General features: G+C 33.3%; 1 long non-coding RNA gene across 1 annotated transcript; it reads right to left on the bottom strand.

Annotated features, from left to right (window-relative positions):
• On the bottom strand, positions 1–26,553 carry LOC127182244 (uncharacterized). Its single transcript, XR_007829861.1, has 6 exons — positions 26,456–26,553; positions 25,796–25,929; positions 19,985–20,035; positions 13,994–14,101; positions 9,974–10,173; positions 1–2,044 (listed from the first exon to the last, which is right to left on the bottom strand). It is a non-coding gene; the product is annotated as an uncharacterized LOC127182244 (long non-coding RNA).

Consider the following 26,553-nt stretch of genomic DNA (forward strand, 5'->3'; position numbering starts at 1 on the left):
TATTAATTATAAAAATAAAAAAAAAACACCAAAAAACAAAAATTACAATAAAAATATGAATGCACATTTTAATAGTATCTCAGTGATGCTACAATAACTCACATCGGACAATCTGATATTATGCAATTAATCATTTTTTTGTGCAGATTGTTATTTGTGATCATTACCTAAAATGGTTTAATGAACAATTTTGAGTTTCATTAGGTCTAAAAGCTAATATTTATATACACACACATATAGACCCTGGATCACAAAACCAGTCATAAGGGTCATCTGAAAGCTGAATATATAAGCTTTCCAATGATGTATGGTTTGTTAGGATAGGACAATATTTGTTCGAGATACAACTATTTGAATATCTGGAATCTGAGGGTGCAAAAAAATCTAAATATTGAGAAAATTGCCTTTAAAGTTGTCCAAATACAGTTCTTAACAATGTATATTACTAAGCAAAAATTAAGTTTTCATACATTTACAGTAGGAATTTTACAAAATATCTTAATGGAGCATGATCTTAACTTAATTTCCTAATGATTTTTGCCATAAAAGAAAAATCAATCATTTTGACCCATACAATGTATTTTTGGCTATTGCTGCAAATAAACCCCAGCGACTTAAGACTGGTTTTGTGGTCCAGGGTCACATATATATAATCTTGCACTGTAGATTTTATAATGTTAAAGTTATTTTTAAAGGTTATCAGATTTTCACAGCTGGGAATGTTCTGGAAAGGTTTTCTCAAGGTTATTTACAAAGATGTACTAAAATATCTGAAATAAATATTAATAAATATAAAAATATTAATAAATATTTTAATAGTATCTTGATGTGAAAATAACCTGTTTTTCCTTCTGTTTTGAAGTTAAATCATAAACAGCTGAGCACATTGGACAATTTGATATCATGCCGTGAACCTTATTCATTTTTTTATCATTTGTTAAACCATTTGTGTGCACTTGATTTATTTGTGATCAATGGTTTAATGAACAGATTGGAGTTTCATTAGGCTTAAAAGCTAAATTTATACACTGCCCTCCAAAAGTTTGGAAATACCCCTGGCAAAGTGTGGTTTTGGATGATATCATCATAAATCCTTATCATTTTTTAGTGCAAATACATCAAAGTAAGTTGACATTATCATTGAAGACCAGCAATTATAATTTTCATTTTGATTACATAATAATGGCAATATATACATGTCAAAGTCACACATGCCCCTTTGCCAGCTGTGATGCCTGGTTACTGGTTTAAACTTTAAATTAAATAGAATTAATGTTCAGTATTACTAGGTCTTTAATAAGGTTCTCAAAATGTTACCTTAAAAATGTTATTTATACATCATTTTTACTGAAATGTTTCAGTTAGATGTTCATCTAACATTTTTTAAATGTTATGACTCGTTTTAGAATGTTCAGAGAACATTCAAATGTAACATTTCCATAATGTTTGCAAAATGATACAATGGAATGTTTCCTTAACATTCTTTTTTAAAAAAACAACAAAAAAAACTGGACGTTTGGAATGTTCTGGAAACATCAGGAACAATGCTTTCACAGCATAATGTGAACATTAGCAAAATGGCTTTGTTTTTTGTTTTTGTTAGCTGGGTTTTCACCTGACATGAGTAGATATTTAAGTAGTAACGTCCAAATATTTAATCCAGCTGGCACATGGTCATCTCTTCTAAGTATCTGCGGCTTTTTCCATGAATTTTCTCAGCACTATCATTTGACAGGTCAAGCAGCATTTCGCAAGTTTACAGTGATAAATTCCAGGTGTAATGTTAGTGTGTGAAAGTGCACAGTCAGGTAGACGTTTGGCCCAGTGTTGCCATATTTACCTCCTCCAGAATGCGTGTGTGTGTGTGTGTGTTTGGAAACACAGTTGCTATGGTGATAAAGTCATTTAAAGCAGCTCAAAGTCTCTGAGGTGAAGACGGATGACGTGTGGAGCAGGACGGCTGATACAGCAGCTCTTGCACGAGATCGAGCTTTTGATGAAATCTTACGAAATCACTTCCGGCGGTTTAACTCGTTAACCTCACCTGAAAATAAAAAGAAAATATACTGTATTGCGTATACAAACACTGCAAATATCATTTTGTACCACACCTCTATTATATAATAGTGGATTAATCGAGAGAATTCACCAGGCCTAAATATTCATCCTTTCTTTTGTGATGAACATCATCGTCATTGTTCCTATATGATATAATAAATCTGTTCAGAACTAGTTCAGATCATATTTCACTCAAAAAAAAAAAGAAAATGTTTTAAATTAAGACGTTGTCAATTAAGCACACACAGCATATATTTTTCATCATATGAAAAATATATTTCAGAAATTATTTATTTATACATCACGGTGTATTTGTCTCACCAAATTTAACTGAAATAATGCAAATTAATTTTTAAAAATAAATAAATAAAAATAAAATAATTTTCTAATTTTTTTTCCCAGAATATTTTTTTTTTGAAAAGCAAACCTGCTTATATTAAGATAAATAATAAGATAATAAGAAATAATTAGATATTTTTCAGTTAATACGTTGTGTATTTTAATGACCTAATTGTGTTATCTTTCAAATAATTACCAATAATTCATTTATATTTTATCTTGTTTAAAGTGTAAACGTCAGAAAAGCTTATTTTATGCTTAAACCAAGATTTTTTTTTAAAGATTTAAAATTACAATTTTTGTTTTCTTGTATATTTTTTCCTGTATTATTTTGACATTTCTAAAGATGTTTCTGGTCAATGTTTTACTTTCCAAAACATTTAGTTTTACATGGAGACAATACAGTGTTGTCTAGGTTACTGTACATGAATAATCGTCAAATCAGAGCCGTGCAGCAACATGCCCTGTGTGTGTGTGTGTGTGTGCTGTGGAAAACTCTACAACAATTGTTATGTAAGAAACTTATGTCACGCTGCCAAACTCTGAATGTACAGAAACCAAAATACATCTCACATGTCCAGCTTTATCTGTGATGTGTGTGAGCGGAAGAGGACGGTTTCAGTCAAACACAGGTTCTCACCGGTATACATGACCTGAAACAACAGCCTGGCAGCCAGCAGACGCGGAGCGAGAGACTGATGGATCGCATGTAAAGACCTGCACAATACCTGTAGCCTCAGGTCAGGTTTACCTCTCCACGGACGGACCACTTCCGGCCTGAGTGTCTATAGGATCACGGCGCTCGAGTTACAGTTAGTTAAAATCAACCTGTCATGTATTTTTAGACAAAAGATACAAAGTAGTTTGCATCCTACTTACCTGTTTTAACATGAATGTTGCCTTCATACACAGCCACTGATGCAATAAGCATTTCAGTAAACAGTCATGCAGTGCTTTGTATTTTGTCAAATTTGAATGCAGTAATTTCTTAAAATGGCAATTTTATAAAAATAAATTATGAATAACTATTAGTTTTACTACATTTCTCAATAGCAAGGTGGTAGCACTGAGATTCAAAATAGAAGTTTGTTTGCATACTAAATGTATGTACTTAGTATATTTATTATGTATATATACACACATATATGTATATATTTAAAAAAATAATTGTATGTATTGTATTTGTATGTAAACACGTATATAATTTATATTATATATAAATATTTAACATATAAATCTAACATATTATTCTTTAATATATACATGTATGTGTGTGTATTTATATATATATACATAATATACACAGTACACACACATATAATATGCAAACAAACTTTTATCGATTAATCGTAAGTCATCATTTTGCAGCTCTAGATGTTGATTAGAAATATATTCATTTTTATTTAGTATTGCAACTATTTTTAAAAAATGCTCTCTTATTTAAAAATAGACTGTCACTCAATATTAATGTGTTAATAAAACCAGTGTTATTTTAGTATTATTATTATAAACTATTATAGTTTTTATTAATGTTTTGAATTTTTTTTTTTCTATTCAGTTATTTACCACAGTTTATATAAAATATAAAGCAGCACAAGTGTTTTTTTTTCTGATAATAATCAGAAATGTTTCTTGAACAACAAATCAGCATATTAGAATGATTTCTGAAGAATCACGTGACACTGAAGACTGGAGTAACATCGCTGAAAATTCAGCTTTGATCACAGGAATAAATTACATTTTACAATATATTCACATAAAAAACTGTTATTTTAAATTGTAATAATATTTCACAAATTTATCCTTGTAGAGCAGAAGAGACTTTTTTAAAACATTAAAAATCTATGAATGTACCAATGTTATTTTATTATAATTTATATATTATTATAGTTTTTTTATTAATATTTTGAATCAGGTTTTATTTTTATATTTTTTGTTTTCATTTAAAAAATTATTATTTTTTTGTTATTTTATTTATGTATTATTTTATTACTATTTAAATTAAAGCTATTTATTATTTCAGGTTTACTTTTTATTTCTAGTCAGTAAATGTAGTGCTATATTTTATTTAAGCATAATTTTGATTAACAAAAATGTCTAACAGTTTTAGCTTACTTTAATAACCCTGTAAAGTACATATAGACAGGCTCTGCCAGAATTAGTAAGTGACCAGGGTTTCTACCTATTCAGAAAGCTCTGAATTAGTCACTTATTAGCTTCCATTTCCATTAGGATTCTGCCTAAGTAGGCAAGGCAATATCCAGCAATGCTGGTCACTAAGGACCAGAGCCACACTGATGGAAATTGCCAGCTTTTTTCTCCTCCAGTGGAAACTGTGATCATTTCAGCAGCTGCGATTCACAAGTCACTTGTCAAAGGCCCTGATTCACTGTGATGGACAACGCTAACGTTTCTCGGTTTTACACGCCGCTACCGAAAACACTCGGGTTTTTCCTCCCCCTGTTTGGGAAAGGCGAGTGGCCTTGGAAGCCGTCCGCATAGTTTCTTTTCTGCAGATTTTCTCTGGGCTTCTTATTTATTTATTTTCTTGCCGACTCTTTCACGAACCTCAGTGATATTTTAGCACATGTGCATGGCAACAGCAAAACAGTAACGCAGCAGATGAATTCCTGGCCCGACCGCGTTTGTGAATTAGTGATCATGTAAAAAGCCACTGTGGCTTTGAGATTGCAAACAGGCCATGTGGAGACACAGCGAACTAACCAGCCCCCGAAATAGTCCCGGCTATTTGTGCGGAGAGAGAAGAGAACGTGTGTTTGACATCAAGGACAGTTCGACCGTCCTGTGAATGTTAATGTAGACGTGACGAGGTGTTGAGCGATCGTTTGACGCTTGGGACAGAGAATGAAGCAATTATCGCTGTTTCAATGCAGTGCTGTGTAGTAAATATGGGAAAATTGGAATGCAATAACAATTCGATATTAAATTATTGCATGCAATTTGTGTGCAAGCCCGGAACAGAGATCGGTTGAAATATGGCCGGTGGTTTGTGCTATCCTGTCAGATTTTGCTACCTCTCATTAAAACAGATGGTAGCATAATTCGACAGCGAAAAATGCTGCCCATCGGATTTTGCTTCCAGCATGATATTAATGGTGTGTGAGGCTTTATTAACGTGTACACCACCCCAACCCTAAACCTAACCTTACAGTAGGAAAAAAACAGTGTTGGTAGCATAATCTGATAGGTAGCATTATTTGTTAAAACACCAGTCGATTGGTGCATCTGTATTTGACTGTGTAAATGAAACATACATTATTTTTTAAAGCTACAAAGTTAATCGTCAAGACGAGTATTTTGACATACTTTTGTTAGCTATTTGTCCAAATTTTGTCCAAATTTTAAATTACCAAGGCTTAAAAACATGTGCAAATGATAAACTTTAGTGACGAAGCCGCAGTGACAAATTAACTGTTAACTGTTAACTGTTCCAAGCGTCTTTCACGCTGGCCCCGGGTCATCGGGCACTCCTTTTTGTCAAGTCCTGACTGATATTGGGTTAATTATCAATTTTTATTCAAGACTTAATTATTTGGCTTAATTATTTTTTCAAACGCCATATTTCTTGTTATTTTTTTATGTCTCTTGAATTTTTCTATTCTAAAACCATACAGAAACCCTTTCAATACTTGAAATAAAGGCCTAAGATTTTTCTCCATATAATGCACTTCATTGGTGCCCCGATTTTAAACTTCCAAAATAAATGTAGTTTAAATGCAGCTTCAAAGGGCTCTAAATGATCTCAGCCGAGGAAGAAGGGTCTTATCTAGCGAAATGATTGGTAATTTTTTTCGGAAAATAAAAATTTGTATACTTTTTAAGCACAAAAGCTCATGTAGCACAGGCTCTGGAATGCGCATCCACGTACTATTGAATCACGTCGGAAAGTCACGTGGACGTAGGCCGGAACCACAGACCCAGTGTTTACAAAGCGAACGTGCAAAGACTAAGAAAGTGCAAGTAAATCAAACGCTGTTTACAAACAAAAAGGTACAACAATGTCGGACGATTCTGAAGTTGTAGGAGAAAATAACATGGAGTTGTTCGACATACTCTACCTTTTTGAGCTGGAGTACACAGACGATGAACTTGTGGTGATTCGAAGACGTGATTCGTAGTAGTGATGGGAAGTTTGGATCATTTTACAGACTCTGACCTTTGAGTCTCGTTCAGCAAAATGAACGAATCTTTTTGAGTCATTTCATTCATTTTAGCAAAATCAGCATCACGTGACAGCCCCATAAGATGAACGAACACCTCGAAAAACCTGAAGGCTTGAAACAGGTGAACTAACTCCAGGGCAGAACCTAACAGGATGTTGCACATGTGCGACTGAACGAATCACTTCCCGGGCGACTCGTTCTTCCTGAGTCACATTAAAGATTCGTTCAAAATGAACGAATCATTCAAGAACGACCCGTGGACGCGCATACCAGAGCCTGTGCTACACAAGCTTTTGTGCTTAAAAAGTATAATTTATTTATTTTTTTTTGAAAACAATGACCGATCGTTGCGCTAGATAAGACCCTTCTTCCTCAGCTGGGATCATTTAGAGCCTTCGAAGCTGCATTTAAACTACATTTTGGAAGTTCAAAATCGGGGCACCAATCAAGTCCATTATATGCAGAAAAATCCTGAAATGCTTTCCTCAAAAACCATAATTTCTTTACAACAGAAGACAGAAAGACATGAACATCTTGGATGACAAGGGGGTGAGTAAATTATTTGTGAATTGTTGTTCTGGAAGTGGACTTCTCCTTTAAACTCCAATATGGAAATCTTGTGTTTCATGGAAGAAACAACATGAGGTTTATAAATGAAGGATTTAGGTAAACTATTCTTTGAATTCACAAGCGACTGGAAATTTTTTGCATCGGTTTTACCATAGAAAACCATAGTGGTCTTCATCACAGGGTTTGGGACGACATTTCCAGTCTTAAGACGGAAGATGAGACTAAGAAAAGAGAGAATTCACTTCAAAAGACGACTGCTGAAACACTTTGCTGGCCACATGCTTTATACTAACCAACATAAACACAGCGTATTCTCGAAGTACCCTAACCCTCATAAAAGACACATTTATAGACGTGCGGACGGAGGGGGCTCATTACAAACCCTCTTTTTTGTGGGGGTCTATTTAGGGCGATCCTCCTGATGTGGCTTGGATTTTGCTATTTTCACTTCACCCTCGAATTTTCTCCGACCAGAGGAATATCTCAAACCCCTCGGCTTTACCCAAACCCAGCTCTGGGATAATTACTCCGCTCTGAGCGTAATTACACAGAGATTCTCTGGCTGTTATAATGGCAGGAGTGAGGGGTCAGACGCCCACAGAGCAGCCCATCGGAGGTGTCCGTCCCGCGGGGTTATTTTTACCCCCGATCGGTGGCACATGGCAGTATTGGAAAGCGGTTCGGAACGAAAGGCCACGCTCCAATTATGGTGGGAGTACACAAATCACTCAGGCAGTTAACTCGGCAGTTTTGTGGTGAGAAGATGGAAGAGGACTTGCACAGGAAACAGATGGAGTAATACAGACTGAAAGAAAAAGAGAAAATGAAAAAAAAACGCCTCACCTGCTACTCATGAAATAGTTTTTAACCCTTTAGAGTCAACTGGATCTTAATGCAAGGTCTCTAAATGATCAAACAAGTACCATAAAAGTGTTTTATATTACGCATGCACTGTATCTCAGTCTATATGTATGCAAACATTTCTCATCAAATAATCTGAGCTACTCTAATCTCAAGTGAAACACCTGAGACAAAGTGGATACTTAAGTGATACACAGCTGAGAACTCCATTAAAGTATCAAAGATCTTTAACCCTTCAACACCTGCCCTCAGGTGACCTCGGGGTCAGGGTGACCAGGTAACAGAATAGCTCACACTGAGGGTGGACAGGGGCCGAAAAGGTAATGTTTCAGGTCAGTAAACAGAGTGTAAACGGGGTATTTGGTAATAGGGTGAGGTGTTGAGATTGAGGTTTGTCGGAGGATAGCTGAGAAGTCACTAAATGGCGCCGTCCTCAAAACCAACAGCAGGTCACTTGATGGCATGCAGTACAGAGATTTTACAGGCACATCACTTGATTTTAATCATATACAGTAAAGAGCACAGCCTAGAGTGGCTTACTGTGTAATCTTGAAGAAATAACATAAAATAAAACAGTATAAAACAAAATGTTATTACATTTAAATGTATTATAAAAAAGAGCATGCATATATATACACACACATACACATTCTCTTTTTTTATAATAAAATAATTGGATTTTATTGAATTTAAAAGTTGATATATTTAATTGTGTGTGTGTATATATATATGTTGTATTTCTATATATTTTCTCTCTGTATATCATAAAATTATAATGCAATTCATTGTATATTAAATATAATAACATTTAATTTATAATTAAAATGTATAACTTTTTAATTTATTCTATCTGCTCTTTTTATTTTATAATAAAAAAGGTAATATAATTTACACAATTTTACAAACTTTTTTATATAAAAAATAATAAACTGTTATTGTTATTTAAAATAAAATATTAAATAAAATGTTATATTTATATCTGCAATTGTAACAGAAAATGTTATTACATTTAAATGATAAAAAAGAGCATCTATATATACACACACTCTCTCTCTTTTTTTATAATAAAATTAATAATTTTATTTTATTGAACTTAATATTTGATATATTTAAATATATAAATACATTCTATTTTTATTTATTTATTTCTGTATATCATACAATTATAATGCATTTTATTGTATCTAAAATATAATAACTTTTAATTTAATAACTTTTTAATTTATTCTTTAAGATATCTGCTCTTTTTATTTTAGAATTAAAGTTAATTTTCCTTTACACAATTTTACAAACTCTTTTTTAACAATAAAAATAATAAACTGTATTTTTTATTTAAAATAAAACCTTGTAAAATAAAATGTTATATTTATATTTACAATTGTAAAGGAACACACACACACACATATTTATTTTCTTTCTGTATATCATACAATTATAATGCGTTTCATTGTATCTAAAATATAATAACATTTAATTTAATAACCCTTAAATGTATTCTTTAAGATATCTTCTCTTTTTATTTTAGAATTAAAAAGTGATAGTATTTTTACATATTTTCTCTCTGTATCTCTATATATAATGCATTTCACTGGATCTAAAATATTTCATAACATTTAATTTATCAACTTTTTAATTTATTTTTATTTTATTTTTAATTTATTTTTAATTTTATAATACAAAAGTTATTTTTATTTTACACAATTTTTTACAAAACTTTACAAACTTACAAACTCTTTTTTTAATAATAAAATTAATAAATTGTATACCAAAGACATACAATTGTATTCTTTGAAGTGTTTTTTTGAAGTTAGTGATGACAGCATCTATACAATGCTATGGTATATATCAAGATATCTGCTTTATCCCTGATCACTGACGTGAATCTCCAACACCTTCATCTCCTCATTAGGATGCCAGAGTGTGTGTGTGTGAGATTATCATCCCCTCAGGCCATGTTTCACCTGCTTTGATCCTGTAGATGTGATCTTATCTGGACCCCTGCGGGCTCTATTAGAGTCTCAGATGATCCAGATGATTATCTGTCATCAGGAGCTGTGAGACGCTTAAGACCCCTGGAGCTCCTGCACTCAGTGTCTGTCTGAGGAGTCAAAGGCCTGAGGAGACACCAGCTTCACATGCAGCTCTCGCTCTCCACTCACGTCTGCATGAATAGAAACAGAGAGAATCATTAATAAAATGTGTAAATGTGAAGTAAACATTTTTAAATATTTTAAATGTATATTATTTCAGTTAATGTTTATTTCAAGTTAAAAAAAAAAGAGTGTAATTAAATTTATATTTTAACAATATTATTATTCATTTTTAATATTACCTACTTTATTTGCACTGTTGTTTTACTTAAGTTCACCAATAAATGTACCTGCACCAATACAGCCAATAAAGGAAAGTTCAATTTAACTTAACAAACATAATTTTTTTTATTATTGCATTAAGTTTTGGCAATACAAATATAGTTTTTGGTCACATCTTGCTTAAACTGAACTGAAATTAAATTAATGAAAGAATGAGTGAGAAAGAGAGAAAAAGAGATTTCCCAGATGCGAGACTTTCATCGCCAAACCACACTCTCCCCTCTCTGCTGACCTTCGTGGTCAGAGCCTTTCTGAGCCTCTATTAGTTTTATTTACCTGTGTATCCCATGCCAAAAATATCAGGCGCATTTGGGGTCATACAGGATGAAGACTCATTTAAACTCATACTATTACAGTTTGACCCTCAAATATCACACTGTACATTTTATTCAATAGTTCTGGCACTCCAGAAAAGCAGACGCACTTTATTCTGAGCAAGTGCACTTTTCTCCAGACAAATCTGTGTGGTCGGGTTTCTAGGAATTTCTTTTAGTAATCCATGACTTCTCTGCCTGGTTAAAATGATAATATTCATCTTTATTTTGTCAAATCAAACCTTTTATGCAAGCTGTGTGTCGAACAGTCTGATTTAGTTTTTTTGTAAATTTATGATTTAATTAAAAATTAATTTTTAAAAACAAAAAATGTTAAAAAATTAGTTTTAAAATCCTTAATTTATAAGTGTATTTATAAATAAATGCATTTATAAATTAATTCATAAATTATACATCTATGAATTAATGCAATTAACTTAATTTACAATTTAATTTAAAATTAATTAATTTGCAAATTGTAATTTAATTTAAATGTATTATTATTTTAATTCACTTTTTTATATTACCTACTTTATCTGTCTGTTTAAAACACAGTCAGTGGTGATTATAAATAAATACATTTATTTATAAACAGAATTATAAATTATACATTTTTTTAAATTAAAAAAAAATTCATTTTAAAATAAATGCATTATTATTTTATAGTATTATTATATTATTTATCCACACTTTTTTAATAATACCTACTTTTTTATCTGTCAGTTTAATGGTGACTATAAATAAATAAATAAACCTATTTATAAATAGATTTAATATTTTATAAGTATTCCTTAAAACAATTTAGAACTTATTAAAAAATAAATGTATTATAATTTTATCAGAATTGTATTTTTATTACTACTATTATTTATACACACTTTGTAACACTTCCTATTTTATCTGTCTGTTTAAAACTCATTCAGTAGTGATTATGACTTTCCCTTGTGAGGGACAGCAAAAAGGAAAAGCTTTGCACTTTTCTGCCCATCATATCCTGCCCAGAATGGCTCTCGAAACCATCCAGACCGTCCGTCACATGGCTTTGCGTTAACATGTCTGACTTGCTAAGCATTTCTGCAGGGCGAGTTTAACCCCGGCGCTTAAAGCGTCTCGTTTTCGAGCACGACGGAAACATCTTCCAGCGTTTTATAAGACGGAAAAATAATAACAACTGCAACATTCCTGCAGGGCTGTAATTTTCTTCCGGCGGGCAAAAGCTGTGTGTTATGGTCTGGGTCAGGGAACACATCACAACCCGTCATCAGGGCCGGTTCTGGGCCCACATCTACCCCGCGCGGTCAGCCACATCACAGGAGCCGGTCAGCACCAGCGGGAAGGCCCGGGATCTTCGCACAAACGCAGCCAATCAGCGGAGAGTCCCGCATTACTGTACATTTGCCCCCTAACCACCATTTTCTCTAAATAAAGCACGTATTCCTTTTAAATTACAGTATACAGACCCACCCCTCCCTACAATTAACATGATTTAGACACTGATGGACGTCTTAAACAATAGTGAGCGAAACCCACTGCAGGATGTGAACCGGAGGGCTTTGTGAAGAAACACTGGCAGATCTCAGAACAAGCCGTACGAAAACTAGGTTAACTGACGCTTAAGTCACTATGTGAAGAATGCTTTGAAAATCAAGAATAACAAGCTGCTGTTCTGATATAAACGCCAATACTAAGGTGTATGGCATGCTTTATACAAATGTATTTGTTCTTTGCTTAATTGCTAGGTAAAATGCAACTTCCCCAGTTATGTATAGTTATGTATGACAAGTTTTAAATGTTTCAATATCTCTTTATCACTCCATAAACCAGAAAACACTGTCAACATCCAAAAAAGGAAATCAACTGTTTTGTATTGCAAGTTTTCTGAAATGTTTACATGTGCAATTATCGGTAACACTTCACAACACTATTACATTACTTAACATTAGTTAATGCATTAACTAGCATTAACTAACAATGAGCAATACATTTGTTACAGTATGTATTAACATTAAATGCAACTGTTCATTGTTAGTTCATGTTGCTCAGACTTGCTTACAACATTTGTTTATAATAATGTATAGTAAATGTTGAAATTAACATCAAGATTATCAAACGCTTTATTGTTAATGTTAACAAATGTGACCTTATTAGAAAGTATTAACCAATTATCTAATTAATATGCACTAATTTGCATACATTTCCAGAACAGAAATTTGAACACTGGATAAAACCGGGTTCAAAATTCTTGTTTAATATTGTTATCATATTAAAGGTTTTTACTGAGGGGATTTTTAGCATTTTGTAAATCACAAATAACCTTCAACACCCAGAACACAAAATAAATTGTTTTGTATTATAAGTTTTCTGAAATGTCATGTTTAAATATGCACTTGATGCACTGATGAAGTAAATTTGCGCTAAGTACCATACATTTCCAGAAAATTAATCAGAATATTAGATAAAGCCAGATTCAAAATTCTTGTATGATTTTGTTGACATATTAGAGTTAAATGTTTTCACAGAAGGGATTTTTGATATCTCTTTTTATCGCTCCATAAATCAACAAATACTGTAAATAGCCAGAAAAATGCACTTCGTCACCATGTTTTTTGGAATAAGCTGTTATATAAATAAGTGTGAATGACATATTAACAAACCCTTCAGTAAAAACCTTCAGAATATAAAGAGGAACAAAACTGTAAGTTTTGGTGTATGTAAGTGCTGCTGAAGTGGAGAAACAAACTCACAACCTTTAAAGATATTCATTTTCACTGCGTTTTTAGAAATAAAATGTTATAGAAATCATTGTGAATGACATATAAACAAACCCTTCAGTAAAAATCTTCAGAATATAGAGAGGAATAAAACTGTAAATTTTGATATATGCAAGTGCTGCTGAAGTGGAGAAACAAACTCACAGCCTTTAAAGATATTCATTTTCACCACGTTTTTAGGAATAAAATGTTATAGAAATCAGTGTGAATGATATATGAACAAACCCATCAGTAAAAACCATCAGAATATAGATGGGAATAAAACTGTAAATTTTAGTGAACAAAAGTGCTGCTGAAGTGGAGCTAAAAACAAATTTTGAGAAAACGACTTTTAAATATATGCATTGTAATTGAAATCTACAAACACAAATAGATAAAGTGCAATAAAATATACACCTAAATGTGCATTTGGTGAAGCTCCAGAAGAGACATGTGCAAACAGAGGAACATCTGAGAAGTTAAAGTTTAAAATCTCATTGCAACGGAAACATAAAAGAGACTCTGTTTGTGAGTTTGATCCAAACCTGTCTGTTGGCACTGCAATAACAAGCACAGATTCATCCAAACAAGCTCGTGCTGAAGTGTGACACTCATCAGAAAGACTTCAGGAATGCAGAATCCCTTGTTTGCATCTAAAGACAAGAAGCGCACATGGACGGCAGCAGTCAGTGTTGACAGATGGCACTTATTCATTAGCATGTGATAGACATACCTGACAACGCTCAAAGGGAAAAAACACGCCAGAGAGCATCTGATCGTGGGAAAGCTTGACAATAATGAGAGAAAGTGTGATGAGAATCTCCTCAGCAATGTGAGGAAGGCAGCAGTGATTCACCTGTTCAAATACAAACTTATCATCTACAGACATCACTCATGTCATGAGGGGATATTTTTAGCAATGCTGAGATCCCAAACACAAACTTTGCAGCCCACTGTGTGCTCAAATCTAAGCTTGTAACCATAGAAATAACAGCACTATTGTAATAGTACAAACAGAGATTACAATTCTTACTCACCTAAAACACATTATGAATGGAGCGTCTTTGCTCTTTTGTGCATGGATTTAAAGCGTTTTATGTGAACTTCGGTCACTTTTATTTAAATCAAAACATAAACTACTAATTTTCCAGTACAAATATCTAAACATTCTTAAATCAAGATGCATTTACTTAAGACTTTATTGCTTTTAGCAAAACTCACTTAAATTGTAATTCATTTTTTGGAAAACAGGACTTAATTTTTTTTAAAAACGTGTCTTGATTTAAGAATGTTTAGGTTATTGTATTGCAAAACAAAACAAAAATACCAAGTAAAAAAGTCCAAGTAAAAAAGTGTTTTGCAGTGAATCAGCTGGTGTTTAGGTGGTGACAATAAATGACGCTTTCATTTTTTTAATCTAATGCATTGACATTTAGGCATTTTAAGCGTTTCTTAATGATTAGTCATTTATATCTAATACTGATAAAATACTAAATAAACTAAATCAGTGATTTTTTGAAGTAATTTTAGTGCAAAGAAAAGATCCTGCAGCATTTGAGAAACACAGACCCTTGTTCTGATGAATCACGTTCACACATTTGTTGATCCACTTTGTGGATGTGAATGCAGGAGGTACATTTGTAGTGTTTATGGTCTAATGTAAAACACTGTTGACGCATGCTGTGGCCGGCCGACCATCTGACTCCCACTCATTTAGCTGGGTTTCTCTGCCATAAAGTTCTTACGAAGCCTAGCTGGTGTTTATCAGACCCGCTGCATTATAACAGCAAGTGTGTCACTGAAACGGAGGGTCAGTGCTGATACTGAAGTGTTTTTTTAATCAGATCATGCTGTGCATCGAGGTTTTACTGCTTCACGTTCACGCGGTCAGAACCAGCTGTGACTGTGCAACAAGTCCGTCTTGTTTTTCAAAAGACTTAATTACATGTTTACTTATTTCAGACAGTCTACTTTATTCTCCATAAATGCTGGAACTCATGCCAGAGTACACCGAGCGTGCACTAAACACGCTTTTAACTCTGAACTGTGGTCGCGTTGCATTGCACTTCATGACGTAGTGTTGGTTAGTTCACATTTGTGAGGGTGACCGTCAAACACTCAATAAGGTGATATTTAGCGTGCACAGAGCCAATGCCTTAAAGACACATATCCCTGATACACACGTTGGGAGATTATATTAATCACTGCACAGTAATTACGCTGCTGTTATTTGGCACTATTTAATCACGTCAATCAGAACGAACATGTATCTCATTCTTCTTAACAGCAGTACTGTTATTAAACCAAAATTGTTAAAAATCATTTTCGTTAAATGAAATAAATCTGAAATAAAATAAATTATAAATACGCTATGAACATTTTGAGGTAAATGAAAATTAGAAATTCCACCTTGGGAAATTAACTGAAGGTAATAATTAGATAATATATTTAAAATAATAAAACTACTAAAACTGAAACAAAGATTACTTCCACAAAAATGGAAAATCACTATTAGATACTATAAAATTAATACTTAATATTACAATGGTATAATGTCCAAAATACCATGGTAAATATGGTATTACCATAGGACCATGTACAAAATACAATGGTAAATGTGCAAAAAACATGGTATTACAATGGAACCATGTACAAAATACCATAGTATATACCAGAGTACCATATAGAAAAAAACATGATAAATGTCCAAAAACAGCAATCCCATGGAACCATAAGCATCAGTGTAGCCACCCTAATATGATGAATAAAAAAACAGCTGATTTTGTGTAGAGTCACACATTCATTAGTCCTGCACAAGGGACGGTGCTCAGCACCTCAGGACAATCTGGGATGATCAAGGAATCTGTTAAGGATTCATAATTAAACATGGGATATCCATCAGATCACAGATTAAGTGCTGATTCACCTCAGAATGCACCCAAAACACACACATTCACGTGCCTGCGCTCTGGACACACACACACATGTGAGTCACTTTAAAACTGTGCAATTAAACACAATTATAATAATAATGATAATCTGCTAATGGGATTTAGATATATATCTTGCTTCTAAGCTTATAATACTATCAAATAAATCCTTGCAAATACATACCATAGTATATAATAAAATAAAATAAATTCAAGTATTAAAATGACTAAAACAGACATTAAAAATAATGTCCAAATGTAAATAAAGAGTTTATTTGCAAAAACAGGTAACGCTTTTTTTTTTCAAAAATCATGTTTTTTTTATGTTATCATGTTTTTATTGTTTTATTGTGTTAGTTAGCTGTAGTTTTTAGTTTTTACTTTATATCAAAGTAAACTAACTGCAGTTTGATTGAGATTAATTGGAATGCACAATTAAAAAAAAAAACATTAAAAGTTAATTCAACTTATTAATAAATAATATTATATAAATACTACTAAATGCCAAAATAACACTACAAATTATGAAAAAAAAATCATGCCAAGGTACCAAATATAAAATGGTATAATACAAAACACATGATATTACCATGATATTGGCACTACGTCCAATACAAATACCAAATGTCTAAAAATACTGTATGATATTGTAGTACTGTGTACAAAATAACACGGTAAATGTCTAAAACATAGTATTACTATGATATCATGTACAAAATACCACTGTGAATGTCTGAAGACATGATATTGTGGTACTGTGTATGAAATACCATGGTAAATGTCCAAAACATAGTATGACTATGGTATCATGTACAACATACCACGGTGATACCATGGTAAATGACTAAAACACCAGGGTATTAGTATGATACAATGTTCAGAATACCATGGTAAGTGTCTGAACACATTATATTGTTGTACTATGTACAAATTAACATTGTAAATGACAGAAACAAAAAGGTATTTGTTTAATACAATGTTCAAAATACCATGGTGAATGTCTGAAGAAATATTGTGGTACTGTGAATAAAATACCATGGTAAAAGTCCAAAACATAGTATTACTATGGTATTATGTACAAAACAGTCATGGTGATACCATGGTAAATGACAAAAACACCAGGGTATTAGTATGATATAGTGTTCAACATGCCATGGTGAATATCTGAAGACTTGATATTGGGGTACTATGAGCAAAATAACATGCTAAATGTCTAAAACATAGTATTACTATGGTATCATGTACAAAATACCATGGTGATACCATGGTAAATTACCAGAAAATGTTACAAAATAACATGATAAAAGATTTTAAAGAATATATTTTATCATGGCACTGTCCAAAATATCATGGTAAATTTACAAAACACATTGCAAGTGTAAAAAGCATGGTAGAACTTTGGTATGTACATTTGTAATGAGTCATTAGCATGCATTTGTCGCAAACAATGTCATTTTATGTTTTCAGCGGAAACAAAAGTGTTTTGTTTGCAATGCAAATGATGGAATAAAGGAACTTTTATCCATCTTAGTTGACTTAAGATGGCATGCAGGAACAGAACAGACATGTGTATGTGTGTGTGTAGGTCACCTGTCTACCTGTCGTTCTGGCTCACGTGAACTGTGCCGTGCAGCCATGTGCTAATTGCTTTATTGTGCCTTCGGTAAACACGACACATTCACATATCTAAAACACGGCTCCGTACTGCAGCGCTGTGTGTCTGCAGGCTCTCGACACACGTGAGTATCTGAGTGAGTAAGAGACGAGCTGCAAGTCGCAGCAGGATCTACATGCAGGCCGCGGTGCCCTGCGTCTCGCCAGTGTTAAGCTTCTGTTACCAGCAACCGACCTGTTTCATCAAAACAGAAACCGGTGTGTGTGAGAAATAGATTAGTTTCTGCGCATTTATCCCGGTTGCATGCACTCACACACGCTCGTGTTTGCATTCGTAGCGATGACGGATCACTGTCTCGATGTTGATAGATCATTTATTTAACTTTCTCAAACATGTCGGCCGTGTCAGACATATTTCTCAGGTGAAACTGTGTAGATGATGAGGCCTGTCTCTTCACTGAAAAGGAAGAGGAATTTCACTCTCATTTTTTGCGAAGGGTCTTTTACAATGCGCACTGTCACGTCTGTAAATTTATAGCACAAGACTATGATCTCTATAAACACATGCAAACAGATGGATGTAGCTCAAAGCTGAAGTTGGATTAGCTCATCCTGTTCACCGACAGCAAATATATCCATCAAATATGTAAACACAGAGGTGAACACTTGGCCAATGCATTGCAATTAACGGAATAGTTCATCCAAAAATGAAATCTGCTATAAATTTACTCACCCTCAGGCCATCCAAGGTGTAGATGAGTTTGTTTGAAATGTAGCATTGCGTAACCAGCTCACCAATGTATCCTCTGCAGTGAATGGGTGCCGTCAGAATGAGAGTCCAAACAGCTGGTAAAAACAAGTAATTCACACCACTCCAGTCCATCAAAACTTTTTTAGCTTCAAACCTTTGCTTCCAGTCACAACATCAGTCCATAATCTTGTAAACAGTGCTTGATCTGTGCAGATTTCTCTCTTGATTCAGACCAGACCACTTTTTCACTGAAAGTTTATGGACAGAGGACTCTTACGCAAGTTGTTTCTTACAAACATGCAGCTTTTGGCTTCACAAGATGTTAACTGATGGACTGGAGTGGTGTGGATTACTTGTGGATTATTGTGATGTTTTTATTGGACTCTCATTCTGATGGCACCCATTCACTGTTGAGCAAAAGATGCAATGCTGCATTTCTCCAAATCTGATGAAGAAACAAACACATCTACATCTTGGATAGCAAATTTTCTTTTGAAATGAACTGGTCAAGCATTCGTATTTGCATTTGCATGCATGCATAAAATACATGCATCTATCTTAAAGTCTGTTATAGTGCCACACTGCGTTATGCATTGAAATTTTGAAATAAAATAGCATGCCAAACTGAGCTTGAGTCTGCTTTCATTTGCTCCGAGTGTGTTTCGGGCCTGATTCTCCCAAGGCCACTTACTCAAATATCTAAAAATACATGTTTTCTGTATAATTATACAGTGTGTGATGAGTTGAAATGAGCATGGCTTTTGTGATGCGTGTGAGTGTGTGTTTGTGTTTTGAGGGGAGGAAAGTGATCAAATTTGTGGTATCATATGATTAAAACATGATGGTTCGTCGGGCTGCACTTGTTATTGTACGTGGAGGCCTAAAAATAAAGAGCTAAAATAGAAGAGGGCTTTAAGGCTTTTAGACAACAATAAGCAGAATTGCTCAGATCTTTTTCTTTCTGCATGCACATATTCATGCATTTGACAACAGATCTCTAAAGAGACACAACGTCAGCTGCTTTAAAGCCACAGACTCTTTCAGATCTCAGAAGATTTAATGGAGTTCTCAGAAGTTTCTTTTTAAATTCATCAGACTTTTGACTGCAATAATCTGAGTACAGTTCGTATGTGAAAAAAGTAAGATTAAAGGGGGCTTCTTCTTAGAAGAAACATCTGAGAAGCAGCAAACTTCAACAAAAATCTCCATGAGAAACAAGTAAGGTGTTAAACAAATCTTACTTTGAATTCTTCTTTACGATCTGATGTTTTTGTTCAAAATGATCAGCATCCCTGTTTAAAAAAAAAAGAAGAGTAAATTAGTTGCAAACATGCCTGAAATAGTTAAAACACTTTGAGAGCACTGAAATTATCTGAGGCTTTTCGACTATTTAAGAGCTTAAACTAAAACAATATTTATAGTATTTCAATGGCTTCTCAGAAATGTCAAAAATGTAACATTCAATATGTTACAAACACATCAGCTGTGTGTGTGAGAGCAGGGGTCTTGAATTTTGTGATGCCATTAACAGAGTTATTTTCTTGAAGTGGCATGTGTGCTGTGTAAATGGGGAATGGGGGGGGTCTGCCGTGTGTTATGAACAGAATGAGCTCATTCAGAGCCCGCCATGCGCTCAATAGTGCCGTTTGTCCCCTGTAGAGTAAACACCAGCACTGGAATCCCTCTCATGTGGTATTTCAGTAGTAGAGCGCAATAGTTCATCACCGTGTCCTGCTCTGAAAAGCCAAACAGCCCTAAAGGTCTAAAACAGAACTGCACTGTTGTGGGCTCATGTGTGAGAGTGGGTGAAAAAGAGACTGAAAAGGCTTTTGTAGCTGTCAAAGATCGCAAGGAAATGGTTAGGCAGGGGAAAAACTATGCGGGAAATGACAACAGGGCAACTGAAAAACAAACACTGAATGCAAACATAACTGTACACAACTTATACAGCAAAAAAATCATCTTTTTATATTTCCGTAACATTAGCATACATATAGTTTTATAGATTTCTGGTATTTGTATGTATGTATTTCTTTTTCTTTTTTTTATGGTTTCAAAATTTGCAAAAAAGACTTTTCCAGAAATGTAAACAAAACATAAAAATAAAATACAGTGTTGTTAAATTTCTTATGCTGAAATTGAAGCACCAATAAATAAATAAATAAATAAACAGTTTTTAATTATAAAAACTTTTTAAATTGTGGATTTAAAAAAAAAGTAAAAAAAAATTAATTATTTTCAAATTCATTTTTATTAATTCTAATTATGTTCTGATTTACTGTTTTTAATTTTGTTTTGATTTTTAAATATGCATAAAGATTTTCTCTGAGGTTACTCTTTAGTCATTATAATCAGCTTCACAAAAAGCAGAAGACGTCTATGATATTCTCCTCGTTTAGCTTTGTGTGAGCGTGTGTGAAGAGGGCACTGAGGTTAGATGTTATCTAGTCTCTCTTCAGCTACTGTGTTTAAGTATAATTATAGAGCTGAATTGCACTCACACACTCTTCACAACTTTGAAGTGGATCACAGATCAAGAGACGTCCCTTAATGGCCCTTAATGGAGCGCGAATCTGCATCACACACGAGCTACAGCGAGGCGAGAATGAGCCGCTCACTTCTGAAAGACACACACTCCATTTACTTATGCAAATGACTGAGATTTACAGCAGACAATGGATATCATCACACCACCACCACACGTGGTGTTAAAATTCACACGTCAAAAATATACAAACACAATGGTCACATGTAGGACAAAAACAACCTTCATTCACTCGCTTATTTACTACAGACAGAAATGAGGTTAAATAAGTAGTCTTTAGTCAGTCTCCTAATGCCTCTCTTGAGAAAAAACACCTCAGTAATTTCATGTGTCTCCTCTAAAGCTTCAGAAGAGATATATCAACTCTAAGCTGCTATTCACATTAATTTCATAGATCTACTGTCTTACAGTATGACAACTGTTGACTCATTTGAATCTGTTTTCATTTCTTGTGAGGAATAGGAAAGATACCTGAGAAATCCCAAGAGCTACAAAAGAGCAACCTCCGAGCAATAAAATGCTCCTCTGGGCACAAACGTTCATCCTTGAAAAAACAATGACAATCATTTTAGTTATCCAGCTGGTTATGCAACACAGTGGTAATTAGTAGAAGTGTTTTGTCTCAACATGCATGGCCAGATGAAACCAAATGCTCTTATAGTAATTATGGGAATCTTCAGTGATTGCTCAGGGATCTTCTGTCACGCAGTTCCTAAATCACATCCTCTGAAACATCTCCAGGGCTTCAAACACGCCATTATAATCTGCTGACAGGGCTTATAGAAAGGGCTTCATTTACACGCTATTTCTGTCTTTTAAGTCAGTTCGGGACAAGTCAGTTGGCTTTCAAAGAGTCTTTTTCAAATTGCTTTTATTCATTTAGCAGACACTTTTATCCAAAGTGACTCATGCATTAAAAACTTTTATCATAAAGTAGCCAAAATATACCACAATGCACAATTTTAACACTAAAGTTTTTCTTAAAAAAATCATAATGAACAATAGAAACAATAAATGGCCGAGAATAAACAGTAGGTTCTCTAAATAGTAAAAATCTGCAAATAAATAAAAAGTTATTATGTAAATAAACAACTAAACAACCAACCATTCAATCAAACAAATACATACAAAATTATTTTGCATGAATGAACAAATGAATGAATGAATGAATTAATTAAAATGAATTAAATAATTTAAAAATAAAAATAAATAAATAAATAGTCTTTTGAATTTTTGGATGAAAGTGCCTGCTAAATAAATACATGTAAATAAATAATTAAACAACCACTCATTCAAACAAATAAATAAATGTAAGTTATTCTGGATAGATAAAAAACACCGTCATTGAGGCACTGTAAATAAACATGACACTGTAAATACATAAAGTTTAATAAGTGTATAAAAGTGTCTGCTAAATAAATGTAAATAAATAACTAAAAAAACAACACTCCAATCAAACAAACAAATAAAAATTATTTAAATAAAAGTATAGTAGGTAAATAAATAAATATATACTACTTAGTTATTCTGGGCAAAATTGCCTGCTAAATAAGGTAAACAAACAACTAAAACGAATGAATGAATGAATAGTTATTTTGGATAAATGTGTCTGCTAAACAAATAAACACAAATAACTCAACAAACAAACAAAGGTATTTTGGATAAAAGTGTCTACTAAACAAACAAATGTAATTAAATAACAAAAACTACCAATAAATGTATTGAAATAACAATGTGTTATGTGTCATGCAACTGTGGACAGAAGTCTTTTGTATTCATAGGTGTGTTTGTGTGTGTGTGTGTGTTTTGTGTAAATCATCCATCCTGATGTATGTTCATTTGGTTTATATAGCTCATCCTATCTAGTTCACGCTCGTGTTGAGTGTCATAAAGAGAAGCTATATCCCACTATATGCTGGTGAAGAGGTCAGTGTCCTGAGCTTTAGAAGGGTTTGTGTGGGGAAATCGAACACCTGGAGGAAGCCCTCGTACTGACGTCACATGTGCGAGTCTTTTGTAAGCGATTAGATATGATTACCACAGCTAAATAAAGGAGACACACGGACGGCCATTTCAACAACTAACTGATCTCCTATGCGTCCCTTGAGCCTGGTGTAAAAACTCTTTCTCCGTCTCTGGAGACGCGACGTTCTGTACAGGATAATTTTCCCTCTGTCCTCATTCCCATGCAATATAATGCACAGCATCAAATGTTTCTCTTTTGCTTTGTTTCTTGCTATTCTGTTTTCATAATCCCATGTTACATGAGCAGATAGACGCGCACTCACCTGATGCAGTTAGATCATTATTTACAGCATTAATAAGTACATCAGCTAACGTCATTTCGCTACACGTGGAATAAACTTTCTTTTATTCTTTGCGCTTTTAAAACTGTTATAAACGACATACTGATTGTTGGTGATTTATAGCGTTCAGGGTTATAGATACCAAACTAAATTAATTAAAAATGCTTTTTATTATGATGGAGATAAATTAATCACAGGAATAAAAAATACCTAAAATACTCTCAAATTTCTATATAAAATAATACATTTTATTATAGCTCATTTTCATTAGTTTAAATATATAAAATAGCTAAAAAGTAAACAAAAAACAAAAAGACATATTGAAGAAAGCAAAACAAAAATCACAACAAAATTAGTAAAATTGTATCTAAAATTAAAAGTGCAAATACAAAAATAAAACCTAATTCAAAGTATTAATAAAAACTCTCAGTTATACGAACAACATCACTTGTAATTGCTTGTAACTGATTATGATTTGATAATTGTTACATTCAGTAAAAATAAAATAAACCTTAACTTACACTTGAAAAACATTTTCCAGTTTAATATTTGCATTTCTTATTTGAATTACACTGAATCAGCCACAAAGGCATGTGGTTTAATAAAGAGAAAGAATTCCACTTAAGCTGTTAAATTCATTTTATCTTGTTTCCTTGATTCCTAAGAAAATGAACTCCAAACATCATAACTCAACACCATCCGGTCTATTTTGATCAATAAGATTTTAACTGCAGAAGGAAATACAGTTTAATCAGTGAACATGCATTCGGTTACAAACATGCTTACTACAGTATATGAGGACATAATTTAGACTTCTACTGATTTTATAAAAAGATCATTTTAATGAATACAGACTATGTCAAAACCTAATCCTAAAGAAAACATTTTCCATATTTTTAAATTAAAAATTACTGTATTTTTGTATCATTTTAACCTTTAAAGATGCCCCTCAAGGTCAACCTTGGAAATAAATCTGCCAAAACTAGACAAATTTAGTCTGTGATGGAAAAATGTAGGAAAGAAACTAAAAACAAGCAGTGCCTTGCCAGTTATTCCAGCTGTAAAGAGTTTTCTTGTTATGACAATCTTATTTCACTTGTCGTCTCGTATTACTTATTCTCTCTATTGTCAGCTCTAAACAGATGCAGAACAGGTCAAAGACTGTAATCCTGAAGGACGCAGTAGGTCGAGTCTGAATAGATGGGCTTTAACCTGCTTCTAAGTCCACAACAGCTCAACCCTTCCAAAACAAAACCAGATTTCAATGCCAAAACACTCTGACACACAACTGTGATCCACCAAGCATTGACCAATGGCCGGAGACACATGCCAATATCAGCAGGACTATCAGGTTTATCTTGTTATTGTGTCCTAAACACTCAATCCTATCTCTTGTTCATTAATGTATAATTAACCACTGTAGTCAGTCCTCCATTACCCTGATAACGAGTTCTGTCAAATGTGCAACAACGCAGCAAAGGCGGAACTTGATGACTATAAAAGAATCTCATTTATAAAATGAAAATAATTACCTTAATAAAACAGCTTACATAATTAATATATAAGATGATTTCGTTTTTTAGTATTTTTGTTGTTGTTTATTTTTACTTGATCAAAAAAACCAACCTGCAGTTTGATTGAGATCTACTGAAATAAACAATGAAAAAACATGATTTTTCAAAATGATCTGTTTTTGCAAATGAACTCTTCATATATAAAGTGGCATTGGTGCATCCCAAATAAATAAATAAATAAATCTACATAATATTTAGATAATATTAAATGAGTTAACTTTTACATTTTTAATAGCAAATTATTGAACTATTTACATCATTTACATAACAACTGAGACAATTCACAAGATATTTAATTTATGTAAGAACTATTGTAAGTACTAAATAAATTAAAAATTAAATTAAAATTATATAATTATATAATACATATTGAATAATAAATTAAAAATAATATATCAAATGATTTAAAGATAGAATAGGCAGTAAGAGAGAGAATTAGAAGACAAATACCTACAGAAAAACTCATACAGAAAGAACAGGTATAGAAAGAGGAGAAAGAGAAAGGGTGAGAGACAGAGAAAAGAGAAGGTAAGAGTAAGAAAGAGAGAGCCCATTGTGTTGTGATGTTGTTGTTGGACACAAAGCCTCTGTAGGGAATATTCATTGTGTGTGTGTGTAAAGTCTGACCTCATTCAGGTCCACTGGCCATTGTCCTGAGCGAAGAGCCCAGCAGGAGAGACCTGTGACGGGCTCCGAGGGGCCCACAGCGGCCCGGGACAGACGTCTGAGCCTGGGGGTCGTCACCTGGGGCGGCGCGTTACCTGGTGAGAGGTGCAGCGAGAGAATTACTGCCTCAATGCATTCAGGAGTACAATTAACTCTGAGTGTTAAATGCTTCAGTGTTATTTTAGTACCAATGATAACATTTTGAATTATCTTTAATATTTTGAGTATACTTTCATTGTCATTTTATATATTTTGCTTAAATCCCTTCAAAAGTTGTCATGCATAAATCACAATTCAATACATTTGCACTACCTTTTGGATAAAACCAATTGAAATCATGTACATAAGTTTATTCGTTAAGGTAAATGTGTGCAAAAACAGTGTTCTGGCCTTTTAATTGTAATGTGTGTTCTAATTGAGACTGATCAGGGATTGGTTTTGTATAAAAATGCATCCGGTCACATGCAGTCTGGGAATATATAACTGTTTTGTTGTGTTTCGAGTACAGTACGAAAGTCCATTTATGGAGACGCGTAAATCTGAGCATAAATTAAGCTAATTACTAACTGCATGCAGACACTCTTTAGAAAATAAAACAGATTAATCAACATTAGAACAAACCTGTGTGCTGAGTCTGAAGGATTGAAATAAGTGCTTTAACAAAAATAAAGATGGTGTCCTTATATGCGTGAAAGGCCAATTTGAAGTGTCATCCTCAG

The sequence above is a fragment of the Labeo rohita genome, chromosome 2, assembly GCF_022985175.1.
Source record: "Labeo rohita strain BAU-BD-2019 chromosome 2, IGBB_LRoh.1.0, whole genome shotgun sequence".
NCBI classification, from domain to species: domain Eukaryota; kingdom Metazoa; phylum Chordata; class Actinopteri; order Cypriniformes; family Cyprinidae; genus Labeo; species Labeo rohita.